Raw genomic sequence first — 22,155 nt, forward strand, 5'->3', positions numbered from 1 at the left:
GGGAATATTATTTGAATGGGGAGAAGTTACAACATGCTGCGGTGCAGAGGGACCTGGGGGTCCTTGTGCATGAATCCAAAAAAGTTAGTTTGCAGGTGCAGCAGGTAATCAGGAAGGCGAATGGAGTGTTGGCCTTCATTGCGAGAGGGATGGAGTACAAAAGCAGAGAGGTCCTGCTGCAACTGTACAGGGTATTGGTGAGGCCGCACCTGGAGTACTACGTGCAGTTTTGGTCACCTTACTTCAGGAAGGATGTACTAGCTTTGGAGGGTGTACAGAGACGATTCACTAAGCTGATTCTGGAGATGAGGGGGTTACCTTATGATGATAGATTGAGTAGACTGGGTCTTTACTCGTTGGAGTTCAGAAGGATGAGGGGTGATCTTGTAGAAACATTTAAAATAATGAAAGGGATAGACAAGATAGAGGCAGAGCGGTTGTTTCCAATGGTCGGGGAGACTAAAACTACAGAGCACAGCCTCAAAATACGGGGGAGCCAATTTAAAACCGAGTTGAGAAGGAATTTCTTCTCCCAGAGGGTTGTGAATCTGTGGAATTCTCTGCCCAAGGAAGCAGTCGAGGCTAGCTCATTGAATGTATTCAAATCACAGATAGGTAGATTTTTAACCAATAAGGGGAGGTGCAAAGAGACTTGGGTGTCATGGTACATCAGTCATTGAAGGTTGGCATGCAGGTACAGCAGGCGGTTAAGAAAGCAAATGGCATGTTGGCCTTCATAGCGAGGGGATTTGAGTACAGGGGCAAGGAGGTGTTGCTACAGTTGTACAGGCCTTGGTGAGGCCACACCTGGAGTATTGTGTACAGTTTTGGTCTCCTAACCTGAGGAAGGACATTCTTGCTATTGAGGGAGTGCAGCGAAGGTTCACCAGACTGATTCCCGGGATGGCGGGACTGACCTATCAAGAAAGACTGGATCAACTGGGCTTGTATTCACTGGAGTTCAGAAGAATGAGAGGGGACCTCATAGAAACGTTTAAAATTCTGACGGGTTTAGACAGGTTTGATGCAGGAAGAATGTTCCCAATGTTGGGGAAGTCCAGAACCAGGGGACACAGTCTAAGGATAAGGGGTAAGCCATTTCGGACCGAGATGAGGAGGAATTTCTTCACCCAGAGAATGGTGAACCTGTGGAATTCTCTCCCACAGAAAGTTGTTGAGGCCAATTCACTAAATATATTCAAAAAGGAGTTCGATGAAGTCCTTACTACTAGGGGGATCAAGGGGTATGGTGAGAAAGCAGGAATGGCGTACTGAAGTTGCATGTTCAGCCATGAACTCATTGAATGGCGGTGCAAGCTAGAAGGGCCGAATGGCCTACTCCTGCACCTATTTTCTATGTTTCTATGTTTCGAAGGGAATTAAGGGTTACGGGAAGCGGGCGGGTTAGTGGAGCTGAGTCCACGGCCAGATCAGCCATGATCTTGTTAAATGGCGGATCAGGCTCGGGGGGCTAGATGGCCTCCTCCTGCTCCTAATTCTTATGTTCTTATGTTCTTATAAGCAAACACGTGGTCGGCACTGGTACTTTCAGGGAGAGATGGCATTAAAGGAAGGCCTTCACTTAGCGATGCTGCCCCCAGCAGGATCCACACGACCGGCGGCCACAGGGAAGGCAACATGTGGGCCCACTAGCCGCTGCAGCCTTTCTTCAAGATGACTGAGCTGCTGTATATCTGGCTTGCCCCCACCAGTCCTCTGTTGCTCCAAACGGTATTAAGATACCTTTGTCTGGAAAGCAAAGAAGGGTTGCTGAGTGGCAGTGTCATGTGACCTCGGTAATTAGTGCGAGTGTGGGTCCATTACGTGCAGGTGTAACTCTCACAGGAAAGGGAGCCTCCATTGCGAGAACGTACACATATGTATATATATATATATATATACAGGCCTCACCAATCAAATGGTGCTTCAGTGACTATATAGTTAAGGTGGGAAATAAGAGAATGTAAAGGAGAGGCTCGCAGATGGACGGTGAGGAGTTGGAGGAACATGTACTCACTTTCATCAGTCAAATGATATCATTCAGCCTTTTGAGGCATTGGGTGTTAGTGTGGTCATGAATGGAGGTCCCCGAGACCTGCACAGTGATCTCGCTCCAGACATTCACAAACACAGCACGAGTCGGTCTGCCTGTGTCGGGGTACAGAAAGTGCATCAAGTTGCACCATCAGAGAACTTCTTCATTTGTTGACTTGACAATGTGGTGGATGGTTCCAGCCCATCTCAGTTATGGAGTGCAGACTACAGGAACATTCTTTAAACATAACACACATTGAATCACAGTGTCCACTGGAAAATGTTCAGAAGTAATCAGCTGAGTTTGAGAAATGAGCAGGGAAATACGTAATGTTGGTGCTGCCTTTAAAGGAAGTGGATGGCATTCAGTTAATAGGACAGGAACAGAAATAAAATCGGTTTAAGGTTTGATTAAGATATTGTTTGATATTCACTGAGGTGAAGTATATTCTACTGATTTGTTACATTACTTTAAATTTTAAAAGAGTTATCTGTATATTTGACAAACCACTCCATTTATTTCCACTTTTAAAAAGTCCGGTATAAATTATAACGAAGCAAATGACACACACAAATGATGGCTCCTTCACCTCAGTGTATTCCTCAGTAGAACACGTTCCTGTAACAGGTTCTGTAATGACACAATTGTTCTTTGATGAAAAACATGTTCTTCATCCAATGCAGATAAATTCAATCTATCTTCTCGCTCGATTGCTTTATAATAGAAGTGATGTTTGTGGTTGACAACTTCCTATTGCAATGACTGGTCTGCAGCCCTGCAATAGTAATCCTGACTGATACATCCCTCAGCAATATGTATTTCCCTTGTAAAGACTGGTTTCCTTTCAATTCAACCTAATCATTTGTCTTTATTTCCCGCAGTGCTTATGCTGAATTAACCGTGATGTCGGACTTATCTGTGTGGGTAAGTGTTAAAAGACATGCGTTGTTCACTTCAGTAGTAATTAAGTCAGTCAGTGGTTCCTGTTACAATCACTTTATTTGTTGATTCAGCATATAAAGCAATTTACCAGCAGAGGGTTATCAGTAGACAGAGCACAGTTGAATGTAGGCATGCATTCTTCCCATTGTACTTCCTGAAAGAAAGAAAATGTTTCTTCTTATACTCTGTTTTTTCTCAGCAGCGCTGGAACTTTCCCTCTCTCTCCTGTTTGGTCCTTTTGCTGCACATTGCCTGATATGATAATCTTCGGCTTAATTCTTAATATTATGCCTATTCACCGTGCATCAGCATTCTTCAACCATCACGTGATCACAGCTATGTTCGCAGTGTCCCCGTTGTAACAGTTACAGTCTGCAATATTCTACTGGCAGCACGTCAAGTTTCAGCCCCAAGGCCCTGCCTAATAAACTTAATAAATCTTGAACACACTAACTGTTCGTAGACTGATCTATAACTCTCCACCCCCCACCCTCGCTCTCTCTCTCCCAATAACACACTAACTGTTAGTAGGCTGATCTATAACTCTCCACCCCCCCACCCTCGCTCTCTCTCTCAGTAACACACTTACTGTTAGTAGACTGATCTATAACTCTCCACCCCCCACCCTCGCTCTCTCTCTCTCAATAACACACTTACTGTTTGTCGGCTGATCTATAACTCTCCACCCCCCACCCTCGCTCTCTCTCTCTCAATAACACACTTACTGTTAGTAGACTGATCTATAACTCTCCACCCCCCCACCCTCGCTCTCTCTCTCAGTAACACACTTACTGTTAGTAGACTGATCTATAACTCTCCACCCCCCACCCTCGCTCTCTCTCTCTCAATAACACACTTACTGTTTGTCGGCTGATCTATAACTCTCCACCCCCCACCCTCGCTCTCTCTCTCTCAATAACACACTTACTGTTAGTAGACTGATCTATAACTCTCCACCCCCCACCCTCGCTCTCTCTCTCTCAATAACACACTTACTGTTTGTCGGCTGATCTATAACTCTCCACCCCCCACCCTCGCTCTCTCTCTCTCAATAACACACTTACTGTTAGTAGACTGATCTATAACTCTCCACCCCCCACCCTCGCTCTCTCTCTCTCAATAACACACTTACTGTTTGTAGGCTGATCTATAACTCACCACCCCCCACCCTCGCTCTCTCTCTCAATAACACACTTACTGTTAGTAGGCTGATCTATAACTCTCCACCCCCCCACCCTCGCTCTCTCTCTCAGTAACACACTTACTGTTAGTAGACTGATCTATAACTCTCCACCCTCCCACCCTCGCTCTCTCTCTCTCAATAACACACTTACTGTTTGTAGGCTGATCTATAACTCACCACCCCCCACCCTCGCTCTTTCTCTCAATAACACACTAACTGTTAGTAGACTGATCTATAACTCTCCCCCCCACACCCTCGCTCTCTCTCTCAATAACACACTTACTGTTGATACCTAATATTTATCCATATGGAGGAGAGAGAATGGGTCAATTCCTGCAATCATTGTTGTGTGGAATAGTGGAGAGGCAATATAAACTAAAGGATACAATTCTAAAGGGGGTGCGTGATAAGAGAGACCAGTGGGTATATGTGCACAAATCATTGAAGGTGCTAGGGCAGGTTGATGAAGCATACAGGATCCTGGGCTTCATAAATAGAGGCATAGGGTACAAAAGTTACGATGAACATTTATAAAACACTGATTCGGCCTCAACTGGAGAATTGTGTCCAATTTTAGGCACCGCACTTTGGGAAGGATGTGGCGGCCTTGGAGAGGTGCAGAAAAGATTTACGAGATTGATTCCAGGGATGAGGGACTTCAATTACATGGATATACTGGAGAAGCTGGAGCTGTTCTCCTTGGAGCAGAGAAGGTTGAGGAGAGATTTGTTCAAAATCATTAGGGCTCTAGATAGAGTAGATAGAGAGAAACTGTTCCCATTGGCGGAAGGGTTAAGAACCAGAGGCCACAGATTGAAGCTGATTGGCAGAAGAACCAAAGGCAACGTGAGGAAAACATTTTTATGCAGCAAGTGGTTATGATCTGAAATGCACGGTCTGAAAGGGTGGTGGAGGCAGATTAAATCGTGGCTTTCAACAGGGAATTGGATAAGTACCTGAAGGAGAAACATTAGCGGGGAAAGGGAATGGGACTAGCTGAAGTATTCGTGCAGCGAGCCAGCACAGGTTCAGTGGGAAGAATGGCCTCTTTCTGTGCTGTAACCATTCTATAATTCTAGTTCATGATCCCTTTCAATAGCGCTGGTGTGGGGAAATCCGACATGCCGTTTAATGCTGTGTTCAGCTGTACGAGGTTAAGACATGGTGCTGGCTGGAGGGTGCAGTTGTAAAATTGATGGTGTCAAATTACAGTTGCACACTGAATTGTGTCGTGACCTGCCTGCTCTGCCTGTTGCCGACAGTCGTTAGGTGCGCACAGGTAAACCGCTTTACCAAGATGGTGGTGTGTGCACACAAATCTCTTTACTAAGATGGTGGTGCATGCACACAAACCCCATTACCAAGATGGTGGTGTGTGCATGCAAACCCCTTTTACCAAGATGGCGTCCTGCACATTCCCCATTGGAAGTTTGTGCGCTCATCTTGGGCCCCATTTTTCAGTGTTAGGTGGCCGTGTAGCGCCTAAAAACAGGTGCTACATGGTCCAATTTAGCCCCCATGCCGCTGTACCCAAGAAGCCAATAGGATTTGGAAATCCTGCACAATATTCTCCCAATTTCCCTGTCTCAGTTACCTGTAATTTTTTTGCTTCTGTGCCTTTTGTAACAGGATTGAAAGCAATTAACAAAAATAAAGCGAAGAATAAGTTTAACAAGAAAACTGCTTATTCACTTTGCTTCCAATTTCCACCCTTCCCTCACCTTCACATGGTCCATTTCCCACTCTTCCCTTCCCTTCCTCAACTTCTCTGTCTATTTCTGGGGATAAACTATTGACAAACATTCACTATAAGCCCTCTGACTCTCACAGTACCCGGACTACACTTCCTCCCACCTAGCTTCCTGTAAGGACTCTATTCCATTCTCCCAGTTTCTCTATCTCCATTGCATCTGTTCTGACGATGCCACCTTCCATACTAATGCTTCCGGTATGTCTTCTTTTTTCCTCAACTGAGGATACCCCTCTACCGTGGTTAACATGCCCTTCAACCATGTCAGTTCTACTTGCCGCAATTCTGCTCTCACCCCTTCCCCTCCCTCTCAGAACCATGACAGGGTTCCCCTTGTCCTCACCTTTCACCCCACTAGCCTCCACATTCAGTGGATCATCCTCCGCTATTTCCGCCACCTCCGGCATGATCCAACAACAACTTTCATTTACATAGCGCCTTTAACGTAGTAAAACATCCCAAGGCACCTCACAGCAGTGTTGTCAGACAAAACAAATAAATTTGACACTGAGCCACATAAAAAGCCACCACCAAAGACATCTTCCCCTCCCCTCCCCTTTCAGCATTGTGAAGGGACTGCTCCTTCTGCGACACCCTGGTCCCCTCCTCAATCACCCCCAGCAGCCCTCCCCTTCCCACAGCACCTACCCGTACAAGTGCAGGACATGTAACACCTGCCTTATACATTTTATTGTTTTCATTGGCGGTGCAACCACTCGAGTGGGATGGGGTCCAGGCCGAAAAATCCTTGACCTGAATTTAGGTCGGGTCGGCCTGTTGACCCCAAAGTGGTGGCCATTCGATTTTTATCAATGGCCGCTGCAAACAGGCATTAACGGGTCTCTTTGAGACCCTGAATTTTGGCCCCAGATCTGTTCACAGTACTCAGAGTGTGGTCTAACCAAGGTCCTATACAAGTTTAACATAACTTTTTTGCTTTTTCAATTCTATCCCTCTCGAAATGAACCCTGCTGCTTTGTTTATTGAGTGGCTTTATTAACCTACATTGCTACTTTGTGATTTGTGTGTTTGAACCTCCAGAGGAACCTTTGTTCCTCCAACCCATTTGGACACATAGGCCGCGATTTTACTTACCGGGTTTGTAGTGAGGTCTCGGCCCGCTGCCGGTTCTATCCCGCTCTCTGCAATTGATTTTACCTTGATGGGGCTTGTTAAGCCCACCCAGTGAGGTTCCCAGCCAATTAAAAGGAAAGCGGGTCTGATGATGTCATTTACTGACACATCATCAGCCGGTTTCCTTAAAGGGACCATGTCCCCATTGATTTTGACAGTTGTGCTGTCACGTTGTACAGCATTGAGGTGCTGCAAACACTGACAACCACTGCACAGAGGGGCACGGCTGCACCCAGGCTCTCCCATCACTCCCAGTCACAGAACGCAGGGAGGTTCTCTTCCCTTCCAATGGGTGTAAGAGACCTCCCCAGGGGATCAACGCAGTCTTGTGGCACATTGCACAGGAAGGGACAAGTACGGATGTTGTCAGGAGGACCTGGCTGCAGTGGCACAAGTCTTTCAATGATCTCAGTAGATCACGAAACATTACTGCAAAGCCACACTCAACCTCATCCTGTTGTGCCAATCATGACATCCCCATCACTCTGCCTTTCCCCACCCTACTCCTGCACATCCTTACTCACATCAACTTACCTTGCACCTCCACCCATCCCTCTCTCTACCTATATTATCACTTCCCCATCTCATTAGCCACCCCTCACACACACTCATCCTAGTCCAATCGTACCAAGTAACAACACACAAGGGTAGGCATTTGGGTGTTTTATCCAATGTTCAATTAAAGTTTCTGTTCATGTGCTGTCAAACATCAACATCTTTATTTTCAACACTTTGCGTTATTGGACAGAATTGTGTGCACCTCCATGAAGTGGTTTAATGAGTTGTAGTGAATGGTGAGACATAATAGTTCCCCCCACAATGCTGATGAGTGTAAAATGAATGGCTTGGGTATTGTTAGGATGCTTTAAGGTGTTGGTGTGGGGTGGTACAAATCTGACACATCATGTGGCAGCCAGGGTGTACAGTGTCAAGTGAAATAAAGCTGGCCATGGTGAGGCCATCCTGGTGTCCCGGGCAGCAATATGGTCAAGTGCTGATGTCCTGTGTCCTGTGCAGCATCAGGTGATTGTGGAGAAGGTTGGTGTTGCTGGTGATGCCGATGTGCCTGGTGATGCCGGTGTGCCTGGTGATGCCGGTGTGCCTGGTGATGCTGGTGTTGGGGCTGATTTATGTTGGGATTCTGAAGGCTAAGGTGAGATTTTTTCAAGGGCACCGATACTGATGAAATAGTTAGCAACTGAAGTTGAGAAGATAGAAGCGATCTGTCAATGGTGAGAGAGATTGTTTCAAGGAGGTGAAAGTGGATGGAATGTTTACTCCAAACACTTCCAGTCTCCATAAAGCTCAAATGTATCTTCCAAATCCTGAAGGTTCCAGCTTCTAGGATTGGAAAGTGAACAGCTATGAAATGGTAGCTTTTATACCACATTTGCAGCTGTCAACTATTCAGAAGAATGGATACTGATGGAACACCCAACCCGCTTACCTGACATGATCCCCGAGCACCGTGATCCTCATGAAAAAGCTAGAAAAATGGTAAGTGCTGGGCAAAATGGTGTTTAATTGTCTTTTAACTAACTTTGAATGATCTAAGTTGCCTGTGCCGCCGCTTGGTGTCGGGTCTGTGAAACACTGACAGACCCGACACGTGGGAGACTAGAAAGGAGGTGGGGTGACAGCGGGCTCCCCACCCACTGTCAATCATTTCTATTTTGACCCCTGACCCACTTCCGATCCCGCCCTCTCACCGTTGGTAAAATTCCAGCCTTATTTTCCAAGGAGTAGTGAGAGGTTAGTCATTATTCTTGAATTATATTCAGCTATGGATTTGGTGGTGAGGTGCTAGGCATCAGAATCCTGCTGGTGGTCCAGCAACTCTGGCCTTTAACCCCGACACAGACATGGATTAACGTACAGCTGATTTGACAGCTGTGGTTAACATGGGAGCATGGGCATACAAATATATTTTAAAACATATTTACCAATGAAGTCACTAAAATACTCAAGCACTTCCAGATTGTCTCGACCAGTAACTTTCAAACTTTTCTGTGTGTGGGTCCCTCCTGTGAATCCACACGTTCCTGGGGATCCCCTTCCTACTTTCAGCAAGACAGAGCTAACCACAGAAAGAAACTGCATTTTATAGCATCTTTCACAATCTCAGGACGTCCCAGAGGGCTGTACAGCCAACAACGTACTTTTGCAGTCACTGTGTAATGAAGGGAAATGCAGCAGCCAATTTTGGCACAGCAAGGTCCCACAAAATGCAATGAGGTAATAACCAGATCATCTTTTTGCGAGTGATGTAGGTTGAGGGCTAAGTATTGGCCAGGACATGAGGGAGAACTCCCCTATTCTTCTTAGAATATTGCCATCAGATCTTTTACATCCACCTGAGAGGACAGATGAGACTTTGGTTTAATAACTCATCCGAAAGGTGGCTCACCAGACAGTGTAGAGAAGAAGGGGCGTCCCATAGACTAGAGAAGCTGAGGTTGTTCTCCTTGGAGCAGAGAAGGTTGAGAGGAGATTTATGATGGGTCTAGACAGAGCAGATAGAGATAAACTTTTCCCATTGGCAGAAGGGTCAAGAACCAGAGGACACAGATTTAAGGTGATTGGCAAAAGAACCAAAGCTTTTTTATACATCAAATAGTTAGGATCTGGAATGCACTGCCTGAACAGGTGGTGGAGGCAGACTCAATCGTGGCTTTCAAAAGGGAATTGGATAAGGACCTGAAGGAAAATAATTTGCAGGGCTATGGGGAAGGGTGGGGGAGTGGGACTAGCTAAAGTGGTCTTGCAGAGAGTCGGCACAGGCTCGATGGGCCGAATGGCCTCCTTCTGTGCTGTAACCATTCTATGATTCTATGTGTGGCACTCCTTCAGTACTGCACGGAAGTGTCAGCCGAGATTATGTGCTCAAGTTTCTGGACTGGGACCCGAAGCTCGCAGTCTCCGACTCAGAGATGGGAGTCCCACCAATGAGCCGAGGCTGACACCTAACGACCCAAAGGAAAACATTGTTGATGACCCTGAAAGTTTATGGGACTGCTCTTGCACAGTAAATGCTGAGAACTCTGCTTTGAACCCCGCCAAAGTATCTGTGGCCAGGGGGTATGTTCCCTCACCTGCTTGTGGAAGGCGGGGCCTCGGGAGGGGGAGGGGTTCTGGAGCTGGAGGCCCCGTTATTAGCAGATTATTTATGCGATCACATCTGCCTCTTAATGAGCGAACCAAAATAACAGGCTGCTTTCTACTGGTGTCCAGGCCCGAATCCCCAGCTGGGCCCCACATCTGACCTGCTGAGAGCCAGTGCACCTGCTGGTGCTTGGTGTTGTACCAGGCTGAGGATGGGAACATTTCTCGCCTGGGAGTTTGCTCTCCTCCAGCCCCACCTCTCTGATGTCACACACCATGTTGAGGAAGACGGAGGTCCCACTTCACATGTGGTTCAACAGAAACTGTGAGTGGAGGCCGGGACTTCATCGATCTGGCTCCTGGCCCAATGTCCACTGCAGATTCTGGCCCCGGGCCCAATGTCCACTGCAGATTCTGGCCCCGGGCCCAATGTCCACTGCAGATTCTGGCCCCGGGCACAATGTCCACCACAGATTCTGGCCCCGGGCCCAAAGTCCACTGCAGATTCTGGCCCCGGGCCCAATGTCCACTGTAGATTCCGGCCCCGGGCCCAATGTCCACTGCAGATTCTGGCCCCGGGCCCAATGTCCACTGCAGATTCTGGCCCCGGGCCCAATGTCCACTGTAGATTCTGGTCCCAGGCCCAATTTCCACTGCAGATTCTGGTCCCAGGCCCAATGTCCACTGTAGATTCTTGCCCCGGGCCCAATGTCCACTGCAGATTCTGTCCCAGGCCCAATGTCCACTGTAGATTCTGTCCCGGGCCCAATGTCCACAGCAGATTCTGGCCCCGAGCCCAATGTCCACTGTAGATTCCAGCTCTGGGCCCAATGTCCACTGTAGATTCCAGCTCTGGGCCCAATATCCACTGCAGATTCCAGCTCTGGGCCCAATGTCCACTGTAGATTTCAGCCACGACAGCCACAGATTTCTATGCCCAAGATTTTCATTTGAATTAAACAACAGAAGCAAAATGCTAAAAGTACAAAATGACTGAGCCACTGATTGATGACCATAAGCCCTGCGGTTCCCAGGCTGAAAGTGCCCGCGCTGCACTGACCTTAAAGTCAGACTCAAACTCCGCTTTACAGCAGATCCATTTCTTTAGTAATCTTTTTTTATTGTCCCACATTTACTGAGTGTTGGAAGAATTATGTTTGGCCAGATTGATTGGATAAATATTTGTTTCAGTCGGTCAGGTGCAAACCCCAAGTTGTTTGAATCTGTACAGTGACATCATCCTATTACTTTCAGTTCTATCAAATCATTTGTCTTTTTTGCAGAAAGATAACAATGATCGATCAGCCAACTCACAACAATTGGGACACATTTTTCTCTGATCTGTCAATTACTTTACACTTGCGGAGGCTGGAAGAGACCACAGAAACTGTGAGGCTTGAGGGGATGGTCAGATGTCTGTCACTGACCAGCTGTGACCTGCTGATAGTCAGAGAGACTAACTCGACAGTTCAACAACCAGATATACATTATATCTGGGTCAGGCTCTGTGGCAAGCATCAGGCATGGAATGAATTCTGTACGTTGTTTTATGGGGTAGATGATTCAGGCAATTACTTTTATGTTTTTGTGCTGTCAAAAATGTTCTTCAGTGTAACATGCTAAACATTGTGCCAATGATGAAACAAATACCAGTATTATTAATAAATACAATTCCTTACCCACTTATCTCCAGACATATTGCCATACAATGTAACACGTGTTGCCTGTCTGATTTCACAGAGCAGCACTCAACACAACAATTCCCTCACGTCACAGCTTACTGGGACAACAAATTACATTTAACATTAAAAGTTAGCTTTTGTGTATTTAAAAATAGCCAATATTGTATATGGATATAATACTAGATAAAGTATTAGTGTGTAAGAGTGTGCAATGTGTATCAGTATGTGGGTAGCTAGTAAGTACTGGCCGAGTGCTGGTTATTAGAATGAGAACATTCATGCTCCGTCACAGAAACACACAACTAGCTCTGAATGCCGTCCATCTCCTATAATACTATAATGTTCTTATGTTGAGGACAAGAGTTCCCCATTGCACACTTGACTCATGGCTCCTCTCAAGAACCCACACTTAGTGACTGAGCAGTGCCACTCTCAGATCTAGAGCTTAACTACAGACCATTGGAGTCCTTAAGCAATGATCCCACTGTCTGGACAGTCTGGTGCTTCCTACAACACACACCATTAAACATGTCCCATATGGCAGCAGTTTGTATGTGCCGCATAGTGTTGCTTTGGAAAGGAGAAGAAGACAGGGAGCCTACACTGGATAATCTTCAGCCTGATGAGGGAGATGACACTGATGATATCGAGAATGGTCAGGAAGTAGGAGAGCCCCAAGAATTGTGAGCAGTTAGTGGTCTTTGGCGGCAGCTCACTGAAGAGAGCTTCAGCTGAACAATCCCTGCTCCCCTGCAGTAACATCTCTGCCAGTCCTTTAACCTCAAATCAACTTCATCCACTCAAAGACCAACATTGTTATTCATGTTCACGAATTATGCAGGATCTCCAGCTACTACAGGAGCTCTGTCTGCACACACAGATTTGAAAAGGATGATACTTGTCCTGGCTGTAATAATTGCTCACACTAAGTATGGCCCTGGTAAGAGAGCCTAGTGATGACCTTCAGTGCTCTCTCACTGACTCTCGTGCTCCCACAAGTTGCTCCTCCAATGGCTGCAGTACGGGAGGTGAAAGGACACTGCGGCTTAGTCAAGGGCTCCTGAGATGCTGATGGTCGGTGATTCCAGGAGCTCGGGGCCTGAACAGGCCCAGCTGCAGACTGCAAGAGTTTGCTTTGGGCCCAGCCAGCCTTCCAGCTACAGTGTGGGCACTGGGGGAGGGGCACACAAGACTCCACACATGCTCTTATTATCAGAGATAGCAACATGTTCTCTTCCCATTGCTGGACTGCCCCTGTTACTGGGCTGTGGCTGCAGGAGATCGGGGATCCAACTGGTGCCCCGATTCATTCAGTCTCCCAGCCTGCCCAAATCAGGGGAGGTGATGGAGACCAGAGCTGGCATGGCCTCAGTGGGAGTATCCAAGAGACGGTATAAGTGGTACCTGAGAGTCCTTCAGGGAAGGTCCAGTTTCAGTGTCTACTCAGATGACCACACACTCCATGGATGAGTGAAGAGTGTCAATACCATGTGCCAGGTTCCTAAATAAATTGGCAGTGGACTCCCCCACACACTCCGACATGCTGCAGAAGCTTTCTGGCAAGCAGTCCAATGCTTTCGGCAACCCTTGGGGCACAGAGAGTCGCCTTCTGTTATAGGCTGGGCCCCGAAGTCTGCTCTAAGCCACTATCTAAAGCAGGCAGGACTCCAGTTACTGTGCTGGCACTCGGAAGGCCAAGAGCAAGGGATGGTAATATTCCAGAGGGCTTTCCACCTCAGTGGAGCTGATGTTACCTTGGAGGGGCGGTCGGTGCGGGGGAGGGGGAGCGAGGGGAGAGCAGGGTTTCCTGAACCTGCTGCAGGTTTTATTTGCCTGTTTCAAAATCCGGATTTTGCACACCATCTTGGTCCTTATTGCCGATTACCATAATCTGAACTTGGCAGGAGGGGCTAACAGGTTTCGCACTCAAGTACTGAATAGGCGCAATTTAAGTGGCTCCTGGCGCTCACTGCCACTGAAGGCGTGGAGTGCTGTGGCCGGCACACAGCGGCACATTGCAGGATGGTGCAGGGACTGAGCGCAATCACAAAATGAATTGTCACTAACCAGCACTGAAAAGTTCACAAAACATTCTATTGAAAAGTGCACCGTTCATTTAAAATGTGATTGCACTTTAAATAATGGCGGCCCCGCCAGTTTTCCCAGCCTCCCAGCCTGAGAGCAGCCTTTCGGGAATGTGAGTAGCAATGGCAGGCAGCCCTTACATTTAACTGAGGCCCAAACATGAAATTGGATTGAGCCTCCCACCTCCGTCAGCGTCTCCCGACTACCCGATCTGCACTCCACACCAAAATAGTCCTTCCGAATAAGGCCATTCACTTTGTCTCTTTCTGTTCTCGCTTTAAGACACAGAGAGTGAAGGAGCCATTCTAGCACTGCTGCACGGTGCACACTGGGTGACTGGCCAGGAGACTTACCCACCCACGTTCCGCTCCCTTCGAGATAAACGGGTCCTTTTCAGAATGGCAGGCAGTGACTAGTGGAGTGCCGCAGGGCTCAGTGTTGGGACCTCAGCGCTTTACAATATACATTAATGATTTAGATGAAGGAATTGAGTGTAATATCTCCAAGTTTGCGGATGACACTAAACTAGGTGGCGGTGTGAGCTGTGAGGAGGATGCTAAGAGGCTGCAGGGTGACTGTAACAGGTTAGATGAGTGGGCAAATGCATGGCAGATGCAATATAATGTGGATAAATGTGAGGTTATCCATTTTGGGGGCAAAAATACGAGGGCAGAATATTATCTGGATGGCGGGAGATTAGGAAACGGGGAGGTGCAACGAGACCTGCGTGTCATGGTTCATCAGTCACTGAAAGTGGGCATGCAGGTACAGCAGGCGGTGAAGAAGGCAAATGGTATGTTGGTCTTCATAGCTAGGGGATTTAAGTATAGGAGCAGGGAGGTCTCACTGCAGTTGTACAGGGCCTTAGTGAGGCCTCACCTGGAATATTGCGTTCAGTTTTGGTCTCCTAATCTGAGGAAGGACGTTCTTGCTATTGAGAGAGTGCAGCGAAGGTTCACTAGACTGATTCCAGGGATGGCTGGGCTGTCATATGAAGAGAGATTGGATCAACTGGGCCTTTATTCACTGGAGTTTAGAAGGATGAGAGGGGATCTCATAGAAACATATAAAATTCTGACGCGACTGGACAGGTTAGATGCGGGAAGAATGTTCCCGATGTTGGGGAAGTCCAGAACCAGGGGACATAGTCTTAGGATAAGGGGTAAGCCATTTAGGACTGAGATGAGGAGAAACTTCTTCACTCAGAGAGTTGTTAACCTATGGAATTCCCTGCCGCAGAGAGTTGTTGATGCCAATTCATTGGATACATTCAAAAGGGAGTTAGATTATGGCCCTTACGGCTAAGGGGATCAAGGGGTATGGAGAGAAAGCAGGAAAGGGGTACTGAGGGAATGATCAGCCATGATCATATTGAATGGCGGTGCAGGCTCGAAGGGCCGAATGGCCTACTCCTGCATCTATTTTCTATGTTTCTATGTTTCCCGCAGTCTTCCATTTGAACCTGCTGATCTGAGCCGAGGGTAAGGACATCCGGTGGAAATGGTAAATGTGCAAATCAGGCTCCAATGATGTCCCTGGGGCACGACTGTTATTTTAACCAGTAGCCTGAGGGGGGAAGCGGTTGTAGCTTTCCCAGCACATCAACCTCGCGGGGAGAGGACTCAGGGCCACAAGAAGACAAAGGTTTCTGTAACTTATGTTTTACTTTCCTTGAGGGGTTAGGAAGAGTAGGAGTGCTCCTTGGGCCACAAGGAGACTTTAAGCCTTCCCTCCATCCCCCACAATCTCATTTTACCAGCGGATTCACAAAATGAATTGCCACGAACCAGCATTGAAAAGTTCACAAATAAATTCTACTGAAAAGTTCACAGTTCAATGACAAGGTGAGCCCCTAGCCCCTCCGATCCTCTTCCCCACAACCTAGCTGAGAATCTGGGATTATTCATTCGGTCCCCAGCAGCGACCTCCCACCAGCTGACATTCTGCCCCCAGCCGCCAGCCAGTTATCGCTCCCCACCACCTTCGGGCAGGCAACTGACCCAGGGTGTGCAGGTGAAGCCTGGGAGTTAACATCACCCGGGACACACTGCTAAGGTCAGACAGTTTCACCACCAGCCTCAGCTCCCGCCCGCCCACTGACTGCCCAGAATTAAAATAGGGGCTCTGGATATTGCACCGTCAGTGAAGCTGAGACCAGAATCACTATTGGTGGGTTTTACACACTCCAGGTGAGGTGAACATACTGGCAGAGCTTCAGGTGCAGATCCAGACAGGTGAAGGGAGTGGACACGGAGTGGCAGTGACATTTAAAGAGATGATGCAAAGTCAAAGAGAATGTCACAAAAGAGGGACAAACATTTGGCCACACTAGTCTTAATCCATTAGCAATCTTTGCCAAGTATCGAGAGGCAGGGAACGATGAGGAGAAGCAACAAGGAAGGGAAATGATGGGGGGTATCAATCTGTTGGCATGATTTTACAGAGAGGTGAAAGAGCAGTCCAGCCTCCTACCTCTGGGTTGCTGGCTTTTAAACAAAAAATCGCGTATGCTTAAAGGGGCCATATGACCCAAAATAAAACTCCAGGGAACATTGGTGATGGACCATGCGAGAGACACCTGTCCCCACATTCTGGGCAGACAAACATTTTGCACATTACTGTGCTGTTGGTGTTGATATTCCACTCTCCACACACCCCGCTGAATTTGCTCATGAAACCCGGAGACACCCTTGTCTCCTCGGTTGGGCTGAGCCACTGGACACTTTTGTTAATCCCTTAATTGGGTATCGCCCCCTGCAGCTGCACTGGGCGAAGACAGCGATAGCTTCCGGGTCCGTGTACTGCTAGCGAGGCACAAGTTAAAGGGGAGGTGGCAGACGGCACAGTGAAATATTCTTCCATTGAGTTGCTGCTTTGGAGGTGGGGTCCATGCCGTGATCGGTCAGCCCGACACTCTGAGGGATGATCTGTTGGGCAGCACCCCTTTCCCCGGTGGGCCAGGGAGAACCGTTTCTTTACTGCAGAGTTTGCAGCTTGAGCCCTTCCTTTTAATTTTGGGAAGGGCCCCTCCCACGTGGAAGCACTACATTGCCCAGTGCGTAACACTGCGCCCCGCTCCCGGAGCGTCTGCCCCACTACCGCCCCAGAGAGCGGGGCCCCGTGCCTGGTGAATAATGGCCAGCCTCGGACAAACGTTTCACTGCCCTATGTCTCACCTCCTTTGTATTGTAAAAATGATTGTATGGCTTCTGATGTCAAATTGTTGGTGCATGGCAATTTGTTTAGATCATTGTGTGAAGCATTGAGAGACAGGAACCATGCTTTGTTGGTAAAGTAAAAGCTCACACCAAGGCAATAGACTCACACACAATCGGAATCTCCCAAGCTGACAAAGCAGCCAGAGCCTGCACACGTAGGTGGTTCCTGGGGCCCATTTCCCTCTGATGCCCCTGTTGGGGGCAGTAGGAATTAAATGGGTAAATCAGATGATAGAGTATGTGAATGAGACCAACAATTTATGATTAAAACATTGGAAAATTTAAACAGCAGACTAAGCAGTGCTGGTGGGCACCGTCGGGCATCAGCACCGGGATTCCAGCCTGAGGAATTTCGGGACCATTTTAGGCATCATTCAGCAGCATCAATTGGCAAAGTTCCATTTGTAGTTTACAACAACTTGCATTTTTATAACACCTTTAATGTAGTAAAACATCCCAAGGTGCTTCACAGCAGTGTTATAAAACAACATTTGACACCGAGCAACATACGAGAGGTAGAGAGACAGGAAGGATTAGGGAGGGAATTCCAGAGCTTACGGCCTCGGGAGCTGAAGGCACGGACATCAATGATGGAGCGATTAAAATCGGGGATGCTCAGGAGGCCTGAATTAGAGGAGCGCCGATATCTCAGGGTGGGCGGGGAGGTTGCAGGGTTGGAGGACCTTATCGAGATAGGGAGTGGCGAGGCCATGGAGAGCTTTGAAAACAAGGATGAGAATTTTTAAATTGAGTTGTTGCTTAACCGGGAGCCAATGTAGGTCAGTGAGCACAGGGGTGATGTGTGAGTGGAACTTGGTGCGAGTTAGGACATGGGCATCTAGGTTTTGGATGACCTCAAGTATACATAGGGAAGAATGTGGGAGGCCAGCCAAGAGTGCGTTGGAATAGTCAAGTCTAGAGATAACAAAGGCATAGATGAAGGTTTCATGAGCAGATGAGCAGGGGCAGGTGCGGAGATGGGCGATGTTATGGAGGTGGTAATAGGCAGTCTTAGTTATGGCATGGATATGTGGTCGGAAGCTCAATTCGGGGTCAAACAGGACACGAAGGTTGTGAACCGTCTGGTTCAATCTCAGACAGTTGTTAGGGAGAGACATGGATTTGGTGGCTAGGAAATGGAGTTTGTGGCAGGGACCGAAGACAATCGGTTCGGTCTTCCCAATATTTAGTATGAGAAAATTTCTTGTCATCCAGTACTGGATGTCAGAATAGAAGTCTATAGAAAGATGCAAGTTCATGGCTATGGCAGCGGGAAATTTGGAGGAAGTTTGTACCAGTGGGCTGGGGAAGGAAGGGAAGTGGCAGAGGCAGCTGATTGGATGGTCTCAATCTTAGAGACCAAGAAGGCCTTGAGATCCTTACACTTGTTGTCAGTGGTGAGGGTGAAGGAGACAGGGGAGAACAGTTTAAGAAGACAGTTAGCAGTAGAGAATAGAAGCTGGGGTTTATCTTTGCATTCTAGAATGATTCTGGAATAGTAAGCAGTTTTGGCAGACAAGAGCGGGACCGAATAATGCTTATTGTGGTCAAGCCAGATTTGGCGGTGAATGGCTAAACCAGTTGTCCGCCATATCCGTTCAAGTGTTCGTCTCTGGGACTTAAAGGAGTGAAGATGAGAGCCCAGGGGGAACGGCCAAGGTGAGAGAGAGTAATTGTTTTAGTCGTGAATAGAGCAGCAAAGTGGTGATGAGGGTGGGGTTGAACACATCGGCAGCTGCAGAAATGTCGTGGTAAATGGAGGGCCACAGGCTGGACAGTTGGGATTTGTAAGTGCAATTGTAAGTGAGTTTTTTCCAGGAGGGGAGTTGGAGGTGGAGCGGGTGAAGAGGTGTGTGGATGGAGAGTGATACGTGCTCAAGATGGCCTTATCTGTGATTGTCATGATGGGAATAGTGAAAAATCACCTATTTGAACCAAAGCTGAAAGGATCTTTTCCTACGTGGACAAAGCCAGTCCAGCCCTTTACCTAATCCGGTGTATAGGTAAAGGTAAATAAATGGTACCAGATCAACCAGCTTCAGTCAGTCAGAAGTGAAACTGATAATTAGCACATAATATGCTTGGTTTACAGAACTAAAACTGGAAATGGAGATTGGACGGTATCGAGCGCTCGGACTGATATCCGATCTAGGGGCGGGCCCACAGCATCATGGTCAATGGAGAGGAGCCAACACACAGCTGTCACCATGGGGACTGTATATATTGGGGACAGTAAGCCTATGAACTGTGGGATGAATGAAACCACAGTAACAACTTACCAGGTCTCTGCTGGGAGTGTACTATAGATCGCAAATAATCAGAGGGAGATAGAAGAGCAAATATGTAGGCAAGCTTCTGAGAAGTGCAAAAACCAGAGTAGTGGATTTCAACTACACCAATTTTAAATGGGTAAGAATCAGTGTAAAACATATAGAGGGCACAGAATTCTTAACATGCATTCAGGAGAACTTTTTTAGCCAGTGCACAGCAAGCCCAACAAGGGAGGGGGGCAGTTCTGGACTTAGTTTTAGGGAATAAAGCTGGGCAAGTGGAAGGGCAAGTGTGAGAGATTTCTGGTAGTAGTGATCATAATTCAGTTATGTTTAACATAGTTACAGAAAAGGATGAAGATAGACCAAGAGTAAAAGTTCTCAATAGGGGAAAGGTCAATTTTACTGAGCTGAGATGTGATTTAGCAAATCACTGGAAACAGCTACATGAAGGTAAATCAGTGTCAGAGCAGTGGGAGGCATTCAAGGAGGATTTAGTGAGGGTTCAGAAAAAGGGTGGGACTCCTAAATCTCGAGCCCCCTGGATGTCAAGAGGCATACAGGGTAGGATAATGCAAAAACGGGAAGCTTATGTTGGATACCGAGAGCTAAATACTGCAGAAAGCCTGCAGGTGTATAGAAAGTGCAGGAGAGACATTAAAAAGGAAATTAGGAAAGCAAAAAATATTGGCAAGTAAAATCAAGGAAATCCCAAAGATGTTTTATAAATTCATAAAGAGTAAGAGGATAACTAAACAAAGAGTAGGGCCTATTAGAGACCAAAAAGGAAACTTGTGTGTGGAGGCGGAAGAGCTGGGTATGGTTCTTAATCAATACTTTGCATCTGTCTTCACTAAAGAGAGGGCCGATGCAGATATTGTCGTTAAGGAGGAGGAATGTGAAATAGTAAATGAAATAAACATAGTGAGAGAGATAGTATTAAGGGGTTTGGCATCTTTAAAAGTAGATAAATCACCAGGTCCGGATGAAATGTAGCCCATGCTGAGAAGCAAGGGAGGAAATAGTAGAGACTCTGCCATCATATTTCAATCCTCTCTGGCTAGAGGTGTGGAGCTGGAGTACTGCTAATGTTATACTGTTTTTTTAAAATGGGAGAAAGGGATAGACCGAGTAATTACAGGCTAATCAGCCTAACCTCGGTGGTGGGCAAATTGTTGGAAAAAGTCCTGAGGTACAGTGTTAATGGTCATTTAGAAAGGCAAAGATTAATCAAGGACAGTCAGCATGGATTTGTTAATGGAAGATCGTGTCCGAGCAACTTGATAGAATTTTTTGAGGAGGTAACAAGGAATGTTGATGAGGGTAGCACGTTTCATGAAGTCTACATGGATTTTAACAAGGCTTTTGACAAGGTCCCATATAGCAGACTGGTTAGAAGACTAAAAGCCCATGGGATCCAAGGGAATGTGGCAAGTTGGATCCAAAATTGTCTCCGAGGCAGGAAGCAAAGGGTAATGGTCAAGGGATGTGTTTGTGACTGGAAGGCTGTTTCCAGTGGGATTCCACAGGGCACAGTACTAGGTCCTTTGATTGTTGTGGTATAGATCAATGATTTAGACAAACATGATGGGGGCATGATTAAGAGGTTTCTCGATGATACAAAAATTGGCCGTGTGGTTGATAATGAGGAAGAATGCTGTAGACTGCAGGAAGATATCAATGGACTGGTCAGGTGGGCAGAAAAGTGGCAAATAGAATTGAATCCAGAGAAGTGTGAGATAATGCATTTGGGGAGGGTTAACAAGGCAAGGGAATACACAATAAATAGTAGGACACTGAGAAGTGCAGAGGAACAAAGGGACCTTGGAGAGCAGGTCCACAGGTCCCTAAAGGAAACAGGGCAGGGAGATAAGGTGGTTAGAAAGGCATATGTGATTACAGGGTATGGTGGCATAGTAGTTATGTTACTGGACTCGTAATCCCGAGGTCTGGAGTCACAACTTCAAATCCCACTACGGCAGCTGGGGAATTTAAATTCAGTGAATTTAGTAAATAATTCTGGAATAAAAAGCTTGCATCAGTAATGGTTACCACATAACTATTGGATTGTAATAAAAACCTATCTAGTTTACGAATGCACCTCAGGGAAGGAAATCTGTCATCCTTACCTGGTCTGGGCTGTATATGATTCCAGACCCACAAGGTGGTTGACTCTGAACTGCCCTCTCAAATGGCCGAGCAAGCCGGTTGTACCAAACTGCTGCATCAGTGGTTCAAGAACGTGGCTTACCGCACCTTCTCAAGGGCAATTAGGAATGGGCAATAAATGCTGGCCTTGCCAGCGATGCCCACATGCCAGAAATTAATTTTTAAAACTTTCCTTTATTAGTCAAGGAATAGAATATAAAAGCAGGGTGGTGATGCTTGAATTGTATAAAACACTAGTTAGGCCACAGCTATAGTGCTGTGTACAGTTCTGGTCACCACACTACAGGAAAGATGTGATTGCATTCGAGAGGGTACAGGAGATATACGAGGATGTTGCCAGAACTGGAAAATTTTAACGCTGAAGAAAGATTGGATAGGCTGGGACTGTTTTTTTTGGAACATAGAATGCCATGGGGAAACTTAATCGAGGTCTATAAAATTATGAGGGGCCGAGATAGAGTGGATTCGTATCTATTTCCCTTAGCAGAGAGGTCAATAACCAGGGGGCTTAGATTTAAAGTAAGTGGTAGTAGGTTTCGAGGGGATTTGAGGAGAACTGTTTTCACCCAGAGGGTGGAGGTCTAG

The 22,155-nt window shown here is 46.9% G+C and overlaps 1 long non-coding RNA gene across 2 annotated transcripts; it reads left to right on the plus strand.

The window, feature by feature from the left end:
- The first annotated feature begins 2,382 nt into the window (after window positions 1-2,382).
- Window positions 2,383-11,772, plus strand: LOC139275855 (uncharacterized). 2 transcript variants are annotated; one of them, XR_011595771.1, is made up of 4 exons: window positions 2,383-2,439; window positions 2,917-2,959; window positions 8,441-8,541; window positions 11,430-11,772. It is a non-coding gene; the product is annotated as an uncharacterized lncRNA (long non-coding RNA). The 2 variants fall into 2 exon arrangements; XR_011595770.1 differs by lacking the exon at window positions 2,383-2,439 and having other exon boundaries at window positions 2,804-2,959.
- Window positions 11,773-22,155: the final 10,383 nt, after the last annotated feature.

Source organism: Pristiophorus japonicus, chromosome 11, assembly GCF_044704955.1.
Source record: "Pristiophorus japonicus isolate sPriJap1 chromosome 11, sPriJap1.hap1, whole genome shotgun sequence".
Classification (NCBI taxonomy): Eukaryota; Metazoa; Chordata; class Chondrichthyes; family Pristiophoridae; genus Pristiophorus; species Pristiophorus japonicus.